Below are 15,131 nucleotides of genomic sequence, written 5' to 3'. Positions count from 1 at the left end.
AGGAAGAGAAGGACTCCACTTTCCAATCCTAATTGGAGTAGGATTCCTCCTCTCCTCCTAGCCGGCACACCCTTGAGGGCTTGGCCCTCAAGGTAAGCCTCCTCCCCCTCCCTCCTATATATAGTGGTGATTTAGGGCTGATTTGAGACAACTTTTGCCATGTGCAACTCAACACTAGACCACATAGTTCTACCTCTAGATCGGATTTCTGCGGAGGTCAGGCGGATCCCTGTGGGAGTAGATCATCACCACCACCAGAGCACCGTCACTCTGCCGGAGAACTCATCTACTTCTCCATCTTGCTTGCTGGATCAAGAAGACCGAGATCATCGTCGAGATGTACGTGTGCTGTACGCGGAGGTGTCGTCCGTTCGGCACTAGATCAGAACGGATCGCGGGACGGTTCGTGGGACTTTTCGTGGGGCGGATCAAGGGACGTGAGGACGTTCCAGTACATCAACCGCGTTTCTCAAACGCTTCCTGCTGTGCAATATACAAGGGTACGTAGATCCAAATCTCCTCTTGTAGATGGACATCAGCATGATAGGTCTTCGTGTGCGTAGGAATGTTTTTGTTTCCCATCCAACGGTCCCCAACACTGCGACCCTCGACCCACCAAACAGATCCCCTCGACATCAGGAAGCTTTTCCCCAATTTCCGAGCATTTCCGTGCCCCTAGCTACCGTCTCGACAACCTCCCGAAACTTGTCCGTCGCGGCCTCCTCGTCGCCGACTAACCCTTGCCTCTCCGTCGTTGTTCCGACCACCGGCAGGTAGGCCACGACGAGCCGAAACCATTTCTGTCATCGTTCGGGGTTGAGAACGTCGGCAGCCTCGCCGGCGTGCTCCTCCTCATCTGTGGCCGGAGGTTGGAGACGACCCCGACAGGTGTGCCCCACCTGTCGGTGGCCCAGTTGTCTCCCCCTCGCTTCCCTTAGCCGTTGTCCGCAGGTACCCACATGTCAGGTTCAAACCTGACGGCGCACGCGCCTGGGGAGGCCGTCGGCTGGCCTTGGGCCGGTCCAATTCCAGGACGAGCCAGGCCAGGGACTTAGCCCATTTTTCTTTTGTTTTTAAAATATGATTTCAAATATTTTAGAAAAATATTTAACTAGTGTAAAAATATAATTTTCCACTGATATTCTTCTAAAAATATGAAGTATTTAATAAGACCTTGGGATGAATTTTTCAGCAACTATTCTGTTTTACAATAATAAAAAGGACTAAATTGGAATAGTTTTTCTTCTATTTGGTTGATTTTAAAAATGTTCCTTCATTGGAATCAGAGGCAAATATTTTTCAAAATAGCCACTTAGATTTATTAGTAATAAAGAACATTTTTAAAATGTCTTTGTGATCTGTTTTTGAGTGAGCTATTTTTTTTGACGACGATAGAAAATTCGTGTGACGAGGGAATCAGAGCGGAAGACCTCGAAGACCCCGGTTACCTAGCTGACCAAGGCATGCATCCCTTTGACCATGACTGAGCATATGTTATATTGCATGTTAAGATAGCAGATATTTCCATTGCATATGATCATAAGTGCCGGTAAAATCATTGATGTGATGTTACCGATGGCTCGTCCGGAGCACATGCATAAAGCTTGATCCTACCACCTATGAGGGTCATGCTAGTATCATGTTGATAAGTAAAGCTAGAGTAATAGTAGCATCAACATGTGTTGGTATAAATCGAAGTCATATGAAAACCCCGTCGGGTGCCACTAATGCCCGAGGGTGATGATGAGTTAGGTGGCCACTTTTGGTGAAGTGGTGCACCGGGTATTTGTGTGAGTATGGTTTTGGAAATAGGAGTAGATTTATGATGTGTCGACTGTCCCAACCTTACATGTACGACCACGTTACCCCTTTATGGGACGGGGCTATGTTGATTACTCTCGTCGGTGCTAGAAAAGAGCCACATTACTAGTGGCGGGAGTGATATGTGGTCACTCTCATGCTGGGGTCGTGCCAGGTAGGGCGACTATGCCATTTTTATGAGTTCCAGGCACACCGTTGGTCCCAGCATGGTTGATGCTGTCCAGAGTCGGTGCTTGTAAGACGTACAATATGTGGGCTGGGTACCGATCGAGTGGACCTCTTTGTCTAGTATCGTCAGGGGAAAGGCATTGATCGAGTACTTACCTCGAGTATGTTATATACCGCGACTCATGGATGACACGGAAGTTTCCAAGATCTCGTAGGTCCAGCGTACTACCTCTGCAGAGTGCAAAACTATTCGAATAGCTGTGTCCACGGTCAAGGACAGTTGGGTAATACTGCTTAAACTACGTCGAGTTGTTTCCGCATAAACCAAGTGTGTGTGAGTTGTGATCAAAAGGAGTTATTATGAAAGTAATGATATGACCAAGTTCGGTTACTTGGCATATAGGGTGAACCTAGATGGTTCAGCCCTCAACAGATATATGGATATCTGTAACCTGTTCTTCAAAAGTAATTAATTAACTTGATGCATATTCATGATCATTCCACCAAGATGAATTCCACCCAAGATGTATGTTATTGCTATTCTTCACTTTCATTGTTCATATCATGGCCTGTTCGCGAGTACATTCAAAAGTACTCATTGTCTTGCCACTGGTTATATTATTGACCAGACATGGAAGGACCTGAGTTTGGAGATGAGTACGTCTTCGCAGACGCCCCTGCGAACTAGGACGCTTCCGAGTCAGAATGCTTGTCGGTGTAGGCTTGATGGCATGGGCACCCTCTTAGCCCCTATGATTTCCGCTATTAGTTGTATCAATATGATTTGTCCTTAGGCCCAACCTTGTGAACTTGACCATTCGGTCATGTGATTTAATAATTCGGTACTTGGATGTAAGACTCTTTTATTCGGTATGTGTGTGTTCGGTGAGCATTGATCTCTGGGATCACTCAGCACGTTCATTCGGCGATCTCGACTCGTAAGTCGGGGTCCCCACAATTATACCTCTGATCTCGAATGTGGTGACGATTTGTGAGTAGTTCCTTTTGTTCTTAGTGACATGGGAGGAGTCTTGTTATAAGTAATCTTGTGAAGTTGGTATTGGTTCGATATTTTGATGATATGTATGGTGTTGCTTCCTTTAGTTGTGTCATGTGAACATTGACTACATGGAAGTTGACCATATTTGGGACTAAGGGAAGGCATTGTGGATTAATAAGTAGATGATGGGTTGCGACAGTGATAGAAGCTTAAACCCTAGTTTATGTGTTATTCCTTAAGGGGCTGATTTGGATCCATATGTTTCATGCTATGGTTATATTTATATTAACTTTTCTTTTGCCGTTGAAGAGGCTTGTGAGAGGGGGTAAACATAAGTAGGTTGTTTTTCCAAGTAAGAATAATACCTAATCACTGGTCCACCCACATACCGAATAATCAAAGTAATGAACGTCAATCAACTCAACATGATTACCATGACTAGACGTTAATTCCCATGTGTCTGTGAGAGCCCTTTACTTTACATAAGAGAACTTTCAGGCTTCTTTGTTCCTATAAAAATATTGGGCCGCCTTGTTGCACACTTCACCATTAATTACTTGTTATTTGTTACAAATTATCTTGCTACAAAACTATCTATCAATGTTACTCATAATACTCGCTGCGAATACCCTGCTGAAAACCGCTTGTCATTTCCTTCTGCTCCTCGTCGGTTTGACACTCTTACTTACTGAAAGGACTATAATTGATACCCTATACTTGTGGATTATTAGTGCACCGCCACCTCTGGGAATTAGCTTTATTAACCATCATTAAGAGGATCGTGAATTAGATGCCTAGAGACACCAGAAACTCACCAGAAGCAGGAACCTTAGCCGCCAGAGCAATCCGGAAGAAGGAACCGGCCACGGGAGTGTTTCCATCACCATATACATCAGGAGTGCTAGATGATCATTATCATCTCCGTAATCATCCTCGTCATCCCGATGACATTTGACCCATTGTAGTCTCAAAAACCCTAGAGCAACAACTTGTTTAGTACATGTGCGATCCATCCATGTTCTCCATCATTGGTGAGATGATGTATGTTGCCTTCATGAGTGAGTAGTCCCCTTTTTCTAGAGGTATGGATGATCCCTTGTGTGTAATAGGTAGATCGGTGTTAGGATTTAAAATCCTATTTGCATGTTTATGTTGATAATCTTCTTGTCGTCGGGTGAGTTTGACCATCCAATGTATGCAAACTTTACACATAAGGTTATTAATATTAGCTACATGTCTGTTTGTGGAGTTGGGTAAAGTGACATGCCCCTTCGCCCTTTATATCGGGTAGTTTCAGCAGGGGGTAAAACGGAGACCTCCTTGGCTGTGTCCAACATGACTTATTTCCTCTTAATCATCGTTTGATAACCGGAGTGGGGAATAAAAGTGGTGGCTGATGTCTACTACACAAGTTTATTATTATGGACGTTGTTGGGCCTCCAAGTGTAAAGTTCTATAGGACAACATCAATTTTCCCTCAAGTGGATGACCTAAGATTTATCAATCCATGGGAGTTGGAGGATGAAGATGGGCTCTCTCACAACCCTGCAAACAAATACAAGAAGTATCTTGTTTCCCAAACACACCCAACACAATGGTAAATTGTATAGGTGCACTAGTTCGGCAAAGAGATGGTGATACAAGTGCAATATGGATGGTAGATATACACTTTTTGTAGCATGAAAATATGAAAACAACAAGGTAAAAAGTAGTGAAAAATGAGAAAAACGTTATATCAATGCTTGGAAACAAGGCCTCAGGTTCATACTTTCAGTGGTGCAATTTATCAACAATGCTAATATAATTGAATCATATAATAATCCCTCAACATGCAACAAAGAATCACTCCAAAGTTCCTATCTAGCGAAGAACATAAGGTAAAATTGTTGAAAGTAGAAAAACTACCTCAAAGTTATCCTTTTCGATCATTCTACTATGCCATCCCTCTATGTGTCACAAATAGTTGTAGAGTTCGTACTAGAATAACACCTATGATACACATCAACCAACTCTAATGTCACCTAGAAACTCCAATGTCACCACAAGTCTCCATCTGTTGATTATTCGACATGCATCAAATATTTTTCATATTCATCGTATTCAATCCATGCAAAGAACCTCAAAGAGTACCCAAGATTTCTATTGGTGAAATTACAACAAGAACGTGCATCAACCCATATACATAGATCATCACCAATGTCACCACGGGAATTCACAAGGTGATTACGACAACATATATCAAGTTAATCAAAGGTATACCACAATGTCACTATGGGTATCCACATGCAATACATATATAAAGTGTTCTCAGATCCAATACCACATAACAAAACCCCAAAGGGAAAAACTCAATTCATGACATCAAGATAGCAAGGGAAGAACAACATATGATCCAACTATATTAACAAAACTTGTGATACATCAAGATTACATCATCTCAAGAACACGAGAGAGACATGGAGAGAGAGAGAGAGAGATTAAACACATAGCTACTGGTATATACCCTTAGCCCTGAGGGTGAACTACTCCGTCCTTGTCATGGACACCATCGAGATAATGAAGATGACTTCTAATGATGGTTCCCCCTCTTGCAATTTGCCAGAATTGGGCTCTGAATGAGACCGCTTTGGAACACAGGCTTGCGGCGGCGGAGCAGAGTTTTTTAGGTTAATTTCTAGGGGTTTCTCAGTATATAAGATTTTTCAACGTTGGAATCATGCCGAGAGGTGCCATAGGGAGCCCATAGGGCATCAGGGCACGAGCCCCCCTTGGCACACCCTCTTTCCTTGTGGGGCCCTTGTAGGCCTTGTGGTACTCCTTCAAAGCTTTATGGGCCTCTTTCCTTCTAGAAAAAACCGTCAAAAAGTTTCACGCAATTCCAAGAACTTTTATTTTGTGCACAAAAACAACACCACAGTAATTCCGCCAAAAACAACACTAGTCTGTGTTAGTTCCAGTTAAATCATATAAATTGCATAAAAACCATATAAAAAATTGTAAACATGGGTAAATATGGCATGAATACTTCATAATTTATTCATATAATGCAGGCATATTAGTGGCGTATGGGATACGGAGATACCACGAGTATGCACGTATTTGTACCAACTCCGCCCACAAAGAGAAACATGTAAAGTGGCTTAGGAATCTGAAGTAGTATTTTGTTCACACACTGCCTTAGATGCAAACTAGTGGGGATTCTAGACCCCTCGGAACGATGTAAATAACTTGTTTCAAATCGATGTACATTACTTGCTATTTATTTCAGTCGACCTATTTATCTTTACACTTGCAACTATATTATTATTTTCACTGCTATTCCGCATCACTTAGAATTTCTAGGCACATCATTTTTACTTTCCAAAGGACTAAAGATTAATTCCTATGTCCTTGTTGCATCTATACTCTTACTATAAAAAGGCTACAACTAAACCATGTGCACTTGCACGCTATCAAGCTTTGTTGGCGTTGTTGTCGGATAGCTAAGCGATTTTGATCTTAGTTCTATGTCTGGTTTGAATTTTGTGTACTAAGTTGTTTGCAGGTCTGGAAAAAACAAGGCTGAGTATGGACACAATTATGAACTTTCATCCATGCACCTTATAGGTCCACCTATACGAGAAATGTTCACATCTTGGGACCTAATCCCATCGGTGTAGCTTATGAGGTGAACCCAAGTGTCCTTGAATTGTTGCATGGTCAATATTTTTAGTAGGGAAAATTCTGAAGATGAGAATGAGATAAGGAGAAAAGCTAAGTTAAAGCCTACAAAAAGGAGAAACTAGAAAAATCCATGGAAACAATGGAAGAGGAGGTAACTTGTTGTGTAAAGTAGTTCATTAAAGATGCAGATACCGGTAAACCCGTGGTTGCCTTGTTCTTTTGGTAGTACTTCTTATTTTGGTCTTTCTGATATAGGTTCCTCCATTAATGGTATACCTTACACTCTTTACAGTAAGCTTCCTGATGAAATTTATGCTTTTCACTTGCAGCCAATTGATAAGGAAATTAAATTAGTAGATGGTGCTCTAAGGAGACCTTATGGGATGGTATACGTGATATTTATGTCATACTGGGAACCTTTACTTATCAAGTAGATTTCGTTGTAATGGAAATCCCCGAAGATGATTTTTGTCCCATAATATTTGGAAGACCATTTCATAACAATTTAGGTGCAAGCATTGATTGTAAGAGGGGAAGTAGTCTCTCTTAAGTTTGGGGAAGAGGTAAAAGAATTTCATTTTTCTGGATTCAAAAATCACCCCAACCAAGAGAGCATGACAGGAATGAAGATAAGACCGTAGTTCAACTAGCAGCAATATACTTCGGAACCCCATAAGATGACTAGGAGTTTAATTGAATATGAGAAAAATCAAGAAGACCCTTCTAAGGAGGAACCACCATACGGGGCCCACTAGTTGCCCACAAGGCAACAGGGAACACCCACTCCCCCTAGGGCATGCCTTTATTGCATGTGGATCCCGCATGCGACCTCTGGTGGCTATCTTCTTCTATATGAAGGGTTTTGACCAAGAAAAAATCAAAGGCGATACTTTTGGGATGAAGCATCGTCATCTTGAGGCAAAAACCTAGGCAGGAGCACTTTTGCTCTCTGGAAGAGTGATTCTGCCGGGGAAAGTTCCCTCCGAGAGGGGGAAATCGAAGCCATCCTCATGACCAATGCTTTCTGCTTCATGGGAGTACCAATCTTCATCAACATCTTCACCAGCACCATCTCATCTCAAAACCCAGTTCATCCCTTGTATTCAATCTTTGTCTCAACCTCAGATTGGTACCCGCGGGTTGCTCGTAGTGTTGATTACATCTTATAGTTGATGCTAGTTTCTTTAATTGGTGAAAGATAATATGCACATATCCTTAATTAATAACATTCATTATATCAATGATCTTGAAAACGGTGATGATTTTTTAGTAGTTACTTTTGTTCTTGAGGACATTGAAAAGTCTAGTTATAAGTAATCATGTGATAAATCCATATCCGTTTGATATGTTGATGATATGTATGTTGTTGCTTCCTTTAGTGGTGTCATGTGAACATTGACAACATGACATTTCACGTTTTCGGCCCTAAGGGAAGACATTGTGGAGTAATAGGTAGACGATGGGTTGCTAGAGTGATAGAAGCATAAACCCTAGTTTATGTGTTATTTCATAGGGGCTGATTTATATCCACAAGTTTCATGCTATGGATACATTTATGTTAATTCTTCTTTGGTTGTTGCAGTCCTTGAAAGAAAGGGTAATAATAAGTGTGTTACTTGTTCAAGTAAGAACATCACTCAAGCAGCGGTTCACCCCACATATCAAATTATCAAAGTAGCGAATGTGGATCCACTCAGCACAATGAACGTGACTAGATGACAATTCCTATGTGTCCTCAAGAGCACTTTTCTTTATATAAGAGACCTTTCTGGCTTGTCCTTCACTATAAAAAGTAATGGGACACCTTGCTGCAACTTTTCTACTATTGTTACTTGTTACTTGTCACAATTTATCTTGATACAAAACTATCTATCATTGTTACTCACAACACTTGAAGATAATACCTTGCTTAAAACCACTCATCATTTCCTTCTAATCCTTGGTGGGTTCGACACTTTTTCTTATCGAAAGAACTAAGATTGATCCCCTATACTTATGGGTCATCAATAATATTTTCTAGTGCCATTACTGAGGAGTTAAGCGCCTTTGGTAAGTGGAATTTGGTCAAGAAACGTTTTTGTTACATTCTAAAATTTACCGTTGTTTTCTATTATGGAGTATAATCCTTTAAGAGACCTATTTGGGGTCTCTTCACATCAACTAAGTGGAAAAATCTTCTCCTCAACATATTGAACCTACTAAAATTATTTACTATGAAATTCCTTTGGTTATGTTAGAGAAACTGCTAGCTAATCCTTATGCAGGAGATGGAACAACTCATCCTCAGATATTAGACAAATTTTTGGATTATTTAAGCTTGCAGGTTTATCTGAATATGGTGTTAAGAATAAGGTATTCCCTTTATATTTTGAGATAAAGGCATGTATTTGGTACAGACTATTGGATGATGCTAGAACATGGGACTGGAATTGAATTAAGCTGGAATTTCACCGATAATTTTATCCTATGTGTATGGTTCATCGTGATCGGAATTATCTATAACTTTTGACCTCGTGAAGGAGAAAGTATAGCTCAAGCTTGGGGATGATTAAGTTTTTGATGCACACATGCCCCAATCATGACCTCTCAAGATAAATAATTATACGAAACTTTTATGCTCTGCTTTCTTATGATGATCAATTGATACTTGATTCTTGTTCTGCAGGTTCCTTTATGAAGAAAACTATTGAATCCAAATGGGATATTGTGGAAATAATTAAATACAAATCCAAAGATGGGAACCCGAAAAATTTAAATAGTCGGGTATAAATCTTGAGTTTGACTGTGTCAAAACATTTATGGAAACTAATGCCTTTCATAAGTTTACTCCTAAATATGGACTTGAAACTGAGATAACAACTTCCTTGTGTGAATCATTTTCTACTCATGTTGATCTCCCTAAGGAGAAGTGTTTTAATTTCATCCACCTATTGATGAATTATTAAAGGAACCTACTAAAGTTAAAAATGAAAAATTTATTTATAATGTTGATCCGATTGTGCCTACTTCTTACATTGAGAAGACATCTTTCCCTATTAGGATTAAGGAGCGTGCCAAAGCTACAACTATGGTTAATAAAAGTAATGTTATAGAACCTAAACCTTCTGAGAAAATAAATGCAGAACCTAATATGGCCATGGTTAAGGATCTCTTGGTTGAAAATATTGATGGGCATGTTATTTACTTCTGCGATGAGGCTCCTAGAATTGCCAAACCTGCTAGGAAAGAGCAGGACATACTAAATAAAATAAACCAGTGGTTGGCATGCCTGTTGTTTCTGTTAAAATTGGAGATAATTGCTATCATGGTTTGTTTGATATGGGTGCTAATGTGAGTGCTATTCCTTTTACCTTGTATCAAGAGATCATCAATGATATATCACCCTTTGAGATTGATGACATTGATGTCACTATTAAATTTGCTAATAGAGATACTATTTCACCAATTGGGATTGTTTGAGATGTTGAAGTCTTGTGCGGAAAAATCAAATGCCCTACTTATTTCTTAGTACTAGGTTCACTACAAGATAATTTTCGTCCCATTATATTTGGTAGAACTTTCTTGAATATCGTTAATGGTGAAATTGATTATGTTGAAGAAAAGGTTAAGTCAACTTTGGTGTTGTATCTCATGAATTTAATTTCTCTAAGTTTCGTAGACAACCCCATGAGAAAGAATTATCTATTAAATATGAAACCATTGGTTTGCTTCTATTTCTGTGCCTCCTACTGATCCGTTAGAACAATATTTGCTAAACCATGAAAACAATATGCATCTGAATGAGAGTAATGAGATAGATGAGATATTCTTAAAGCAAGTACCTATCCTTAAATAAAATTTGCATATTGATGTTCTGGGAGATCATCCCCCACCCAAGGAAGATCAAGTGTTTGAATTAGAGAAACTACCTCATACAATAAAATATGCTTATATTGATGAAAATAAGATATATGTTGTTACTATTAGTGCTAACCTTTTAGAGACTATAGAAAAGAGGTTGTCCAAAACTCTAAGGAAGCATCGCGATATGATTAGATATACTCTTGATGATCTTACGGGCAATAATCCCACTCTATGTCGCCACAAGATAATATGGAACCGTATTCTAAACTCGTTGATTATCAACACGGACTAAACCCTAAAATGAAAGAATTGGTAAGAACTGAAATATTAAATCTTTTAGAGGCAGGTATCATTTATCCTATTGCTGATAGTAGACGGATAACTCATATTCGTTGTGTTCGTGAGGAAGGAGGTATGACTGTCGTTCCTACTGATAAAAATGGACTTATCCCGCAAAGAATTGTAACTCGTTATAGGATGGTAAGTGATTTCGGGAAATTAAACAAAACCACTAGAAAAGATCATTACCACTTGCTTTTATTGATAAAATGTTAGAAAGATAATCTAAGCATACACACTTTTGCTTTCTTGATGGATATTCTACTTTTTCTCAAATACGTGTGTGAAAAGAAGATCAAGAGAAAACAATGTTTACTTGTCCTTCTGTAACTTATGCTTATAGATGTATGTATTTTGGATTATGTAAGGGATAATTGAATTTATGCCCTTAGTTCGGTCATACTTGCACCTTTACCCCTAGTTTCAGAAAACACTCGTTCCCGCCCAAACCACTTTGCTTCGCTTATGGTTTTGCCCTTTAACCTTTGGACCGTCACTTTGAAAACTTCATAAAGTATTCATACTAACTTAGAAAAAATCTAGTAAGATATCAAAATGTTCACAAAACACCAGCTATATGTGCATGCCATTTGCATTCTCGATAAGAATGTTGGAAAGTCCCCATTCTTGACTAAAAATAAATCTCAAATGGGTTCTTTCCAACATTTTTATTTTGAATGTGAATGACATGCACATATAGGCTATGTTTTTTTAAAATTTTCATATCTTATTTGAGTTTTTCTGAGTTAGTACGAATTTTTTATGAAGTTTTGAGAGTGATGGTCAAACGGTCAAAGGGCAAAAGTATAAGAGAAGCAAAGCAGTTTGGCAGGAACGAGTGTTATCGGAAACTAGGGATAAACCTGTCGAGTGTGACCCATCTAAGGGCACCAAAAGAATTATACCTTTATGTAATGCACGTGCTACGTTTCAAAGATGTACGACTCCTATATTCTCTAATTTTTATGAAAATATTGTTGAGGTATTCATGGATGATTTTTTCATTTACGAGACTTCTTTTGATGATTTCTTAATCAACCTTGATCGAGTTTTGTAGAGATGTGATGAAACTAATCTTGTCTTGAATCGGGAGAAGTGCCACTTTATGGTGAATAAAGGTATATTACTTGGACATAAAATTTCCAAATGATGTATTTAGACTAAGCTAAAGTTGATGCAACTGAGAAAATGTCATGTGCTAAAGATGTTAAACCTAAAAGAATTTTTCTTAGTCATGCTTGTTTCTATAGAAGATTCATTAAAGATTTCTCAAAGTTTTCTAGGCCACTAACTGATCTTATTCAAAAATAGGTTCCATTTGTTTTTCTTGATGATTGTTTAAAATTGTTTGAAATACTTAAGAAAGCCTTAATTTCTACACTAGTTGTTCAACCGCATGATTGGAACTTACGCTTTGAAAATATGTGTGATGCTAGTAATTATGTTGTCGATTTTGTAATATGGCAAAGAGTAGATAAGAAACTGAATGTTATCCATTATGCTAGTAAGACTCTAGATAATGATGAAAGAAATTATGCTACTATCGAGAAAGAATATTTAATAGTTGTGTTTGCATGTGATAATTTTATACCTTATATTGTTGACTCCAAAGTTACTATTGTGGGTGTCGACGTTCTGGGAATGGGGGTACCCAGACCCGCCTGCCTGTGGCCCAGGGCAGGCCCACCTCACCGGAACAAACCGACGGGCCCGACACCGTAAAGGGTAAGGCTCTCGTGAGGGGCCAAGCCTCACGAGGAGGATCATCGTTAGGACCCGCACGAGGCTGATACGTCCCAAACATATCTATAATTTCTGCTTGTTCCATGATCTTTTGGGTGACATTGTTATATGTTTTGCTACACTTTTATATCATTTTACAAATATTTGGACTAACCTACTAACTCAGTGCACCCAGTGCCAGTTTCTGTCTACTGATGTCTATTCTGCAGGGGCTTTTATCCAATTTTCCGAAGCCCGAAAAATTCCAGACAAAATATTAAAAAAAATCAGCGAAACAAAAGCTTCTGGATCACCGAAGATGGGCCAGAGGGGGGTGAGGGGCCTCCCAGGTGGCCTGCTGGCTCGGCCACGCCCTAGGCCTATATTTGGAGTCCCGAGAGGAAACCCTCGCACACTATCTGGAATCGCGAATTTCTCCATCGTTCCGCCGCCGCTGTGCTTCCGAGATCGGGAGCGTCAGGAGACCTCTTGCCGGCACCCTGCCAGACGGAGGATTGATCTCCGGGAGCTTCTCCACCACCATGGACGCTTCCCGGACGTGCTGTGAGTAGTCCTCCTTGGACCTCGGGTCCATGACTAGTAGCTATGTGATGTCTTCTCTCCAATCTTGTGCTTCAATGGTAAGTCCTTGTGAGCTACCCTACATGATCAGGGCATCTATGTAATTCTCTTGCTATTGCTATGCTCGGTTTGTTGAGATCCAATGGATTATGAGATTATGTTCCTTAGTGATTCATCCATGTTCTCTGTTGCTATTTATTGCTTTGGACGAGTGGTAGATTGTAACTCCAAGAGGAAGCATTATGCATGATTGTGGGTTCATGCCCCTTGATGTCTAGCTTGAGTGACAGAAACATAAGACTAAGGGATGTGCTTCTTGACACCAGGGAGAAAACAACCGCGCTTGCGACCATGGTTGCAAGGATTGTTTACCTTGCGCATAGTTCGTTAATGCAGTTGTCCGTTGCTTTGAGTTTACACTTTGGGTAGGGCTCGCAACTTACCGGTGAGATGTTCTGGATAGATATCTCAAGGTGGATGATTAGTAAGTAGATGCTGATGAATTAACGGTCTACTTTTCTTGGCGTACTGCCCATTACTATTGAACCTCTAACTATCAAGTAGCATAATTAGCATTGCGGTGCAATCATAATTCTGTCAATTTCCCAACTGTGATTGGTTTACCCAAGCATAGTTGCTCATCGTCTTTTTGGAGAGAGGTATCACTAGTGAACATCATGTGACTCCGGTCCATATCACCATCATTGTTTACACCTCCATCATTTACCGCTTTCATTTACTTTTCCGTTACAATCACTATTACCTTCCTGCTTGTGTTTTGATCCTCTGCAAACTACAAGGCCGGAGAGATTGACAACCTATCTACACTCGTTCGGAGCAAAGTTATTTGTTGTGTGTGCAGGTCCATGTCTTCTGGTAACGCCAGGGTGGGAGACACCTACTTGTTGAGACTAGGAGTCCTCTTGGTTCGATAAACCTTATAGTCTCCGTGTAAGGGAAATCTGCTGCTGACTACATCACCACCTTCCACTTGGGGTAACCAATGAGGGGCGAGAAGTATATCCATCAACTCGTCATCAGGGACCTCCTCAGGACCCCTCTGGAGCGGTGGATATTCCGAGGCAAGGCTGGGCCTCATGAGTCAAGGTGACGCCAGGAAAGGATAGGCGAGCATCAAATGGTAGGACGAAGCAGTTTCCCCTTCGGTACAAAGGAGGCGGGAGCTTACAAGAGTTCCAAAGGCATCTTCCAAAGATTTCCTTTCTGGTGCAACGAAGCCGCCGACGCCCGCCAGTAGGGCAAACGTCATCCCCCGGCCCGTCCTTGCAGCGCGGGCAGTTACTTTGCAGGCGAAGACCACCTTTGTGCAGGTGAGCATGTTCCCCTGCTCCCCTTCAAAATTGGCCGATGTGGGATCCCTTCCCGCCGAAGCTATGAGGGAAGAGGACACGGGATTCCGCTATAAATAGAAAGGGTAGAATACTTGGTAGCTAGAGAGTTCATTCCAACTGTAGGTCAATACACCTAGCCACTTGGCCTCTGGAGGCTCGAGAGCACTGTACTAGTTCATCTACCACCTCCACGAGAGGCAATCCACCAAAAGCTGGAGTAGAGTTTTACGCTTCGCAACGGCCCGAACCTGGGTAAACTGTTGAGTTCTACGCTACCCTCGCCATCGAGTGAGTCCTTCGTCGTTTCCATCGAATAGCGGGCTATGTAAGGTTGAGCCGGGAGAGATCATCGTACACGCCCGTGTGTTCAAATCCTTAGGGTTTTGCGGAGCCCGAAATCCGACATTTGGTGCGCCAGGTAAGGGGCGTGTAAGGGTTTCCTCCAAGCTCCGTCTTCACCAAGCTCCACCGCTCCGATGGTTGAAGCTCGCCAGGTTCACGTAGAGCACCGCGCCACCCGCATCACACAGACCGCGCCCGTCGGTGCCGCCGGCTCACGCCGGTCGCCGTCACCCGTGGTGAAAGCTGCCACCGGCACCAAAGTACAAGAGCAACAAGGTTCCTCCCACCCGGTGATCGAG

Source organism: Hordeum vulgare, chromosome 7H, assembly GCF_904849725.1.
Source record: "Hordeum vulgare subsp. vulgare chromosome 7H, MorexV3_pseudomolecules_assembly, whole genome shotgun sequence".
Lineage (NCBI taxonomy): Eukaryota > Viridiplantae > Streptophyta > Magnoliopsida > Poales > Poaceae > Hordeum > Hordeum vulgare.
Note: the sequence above shows the minus strand (reverse complement) of the source record.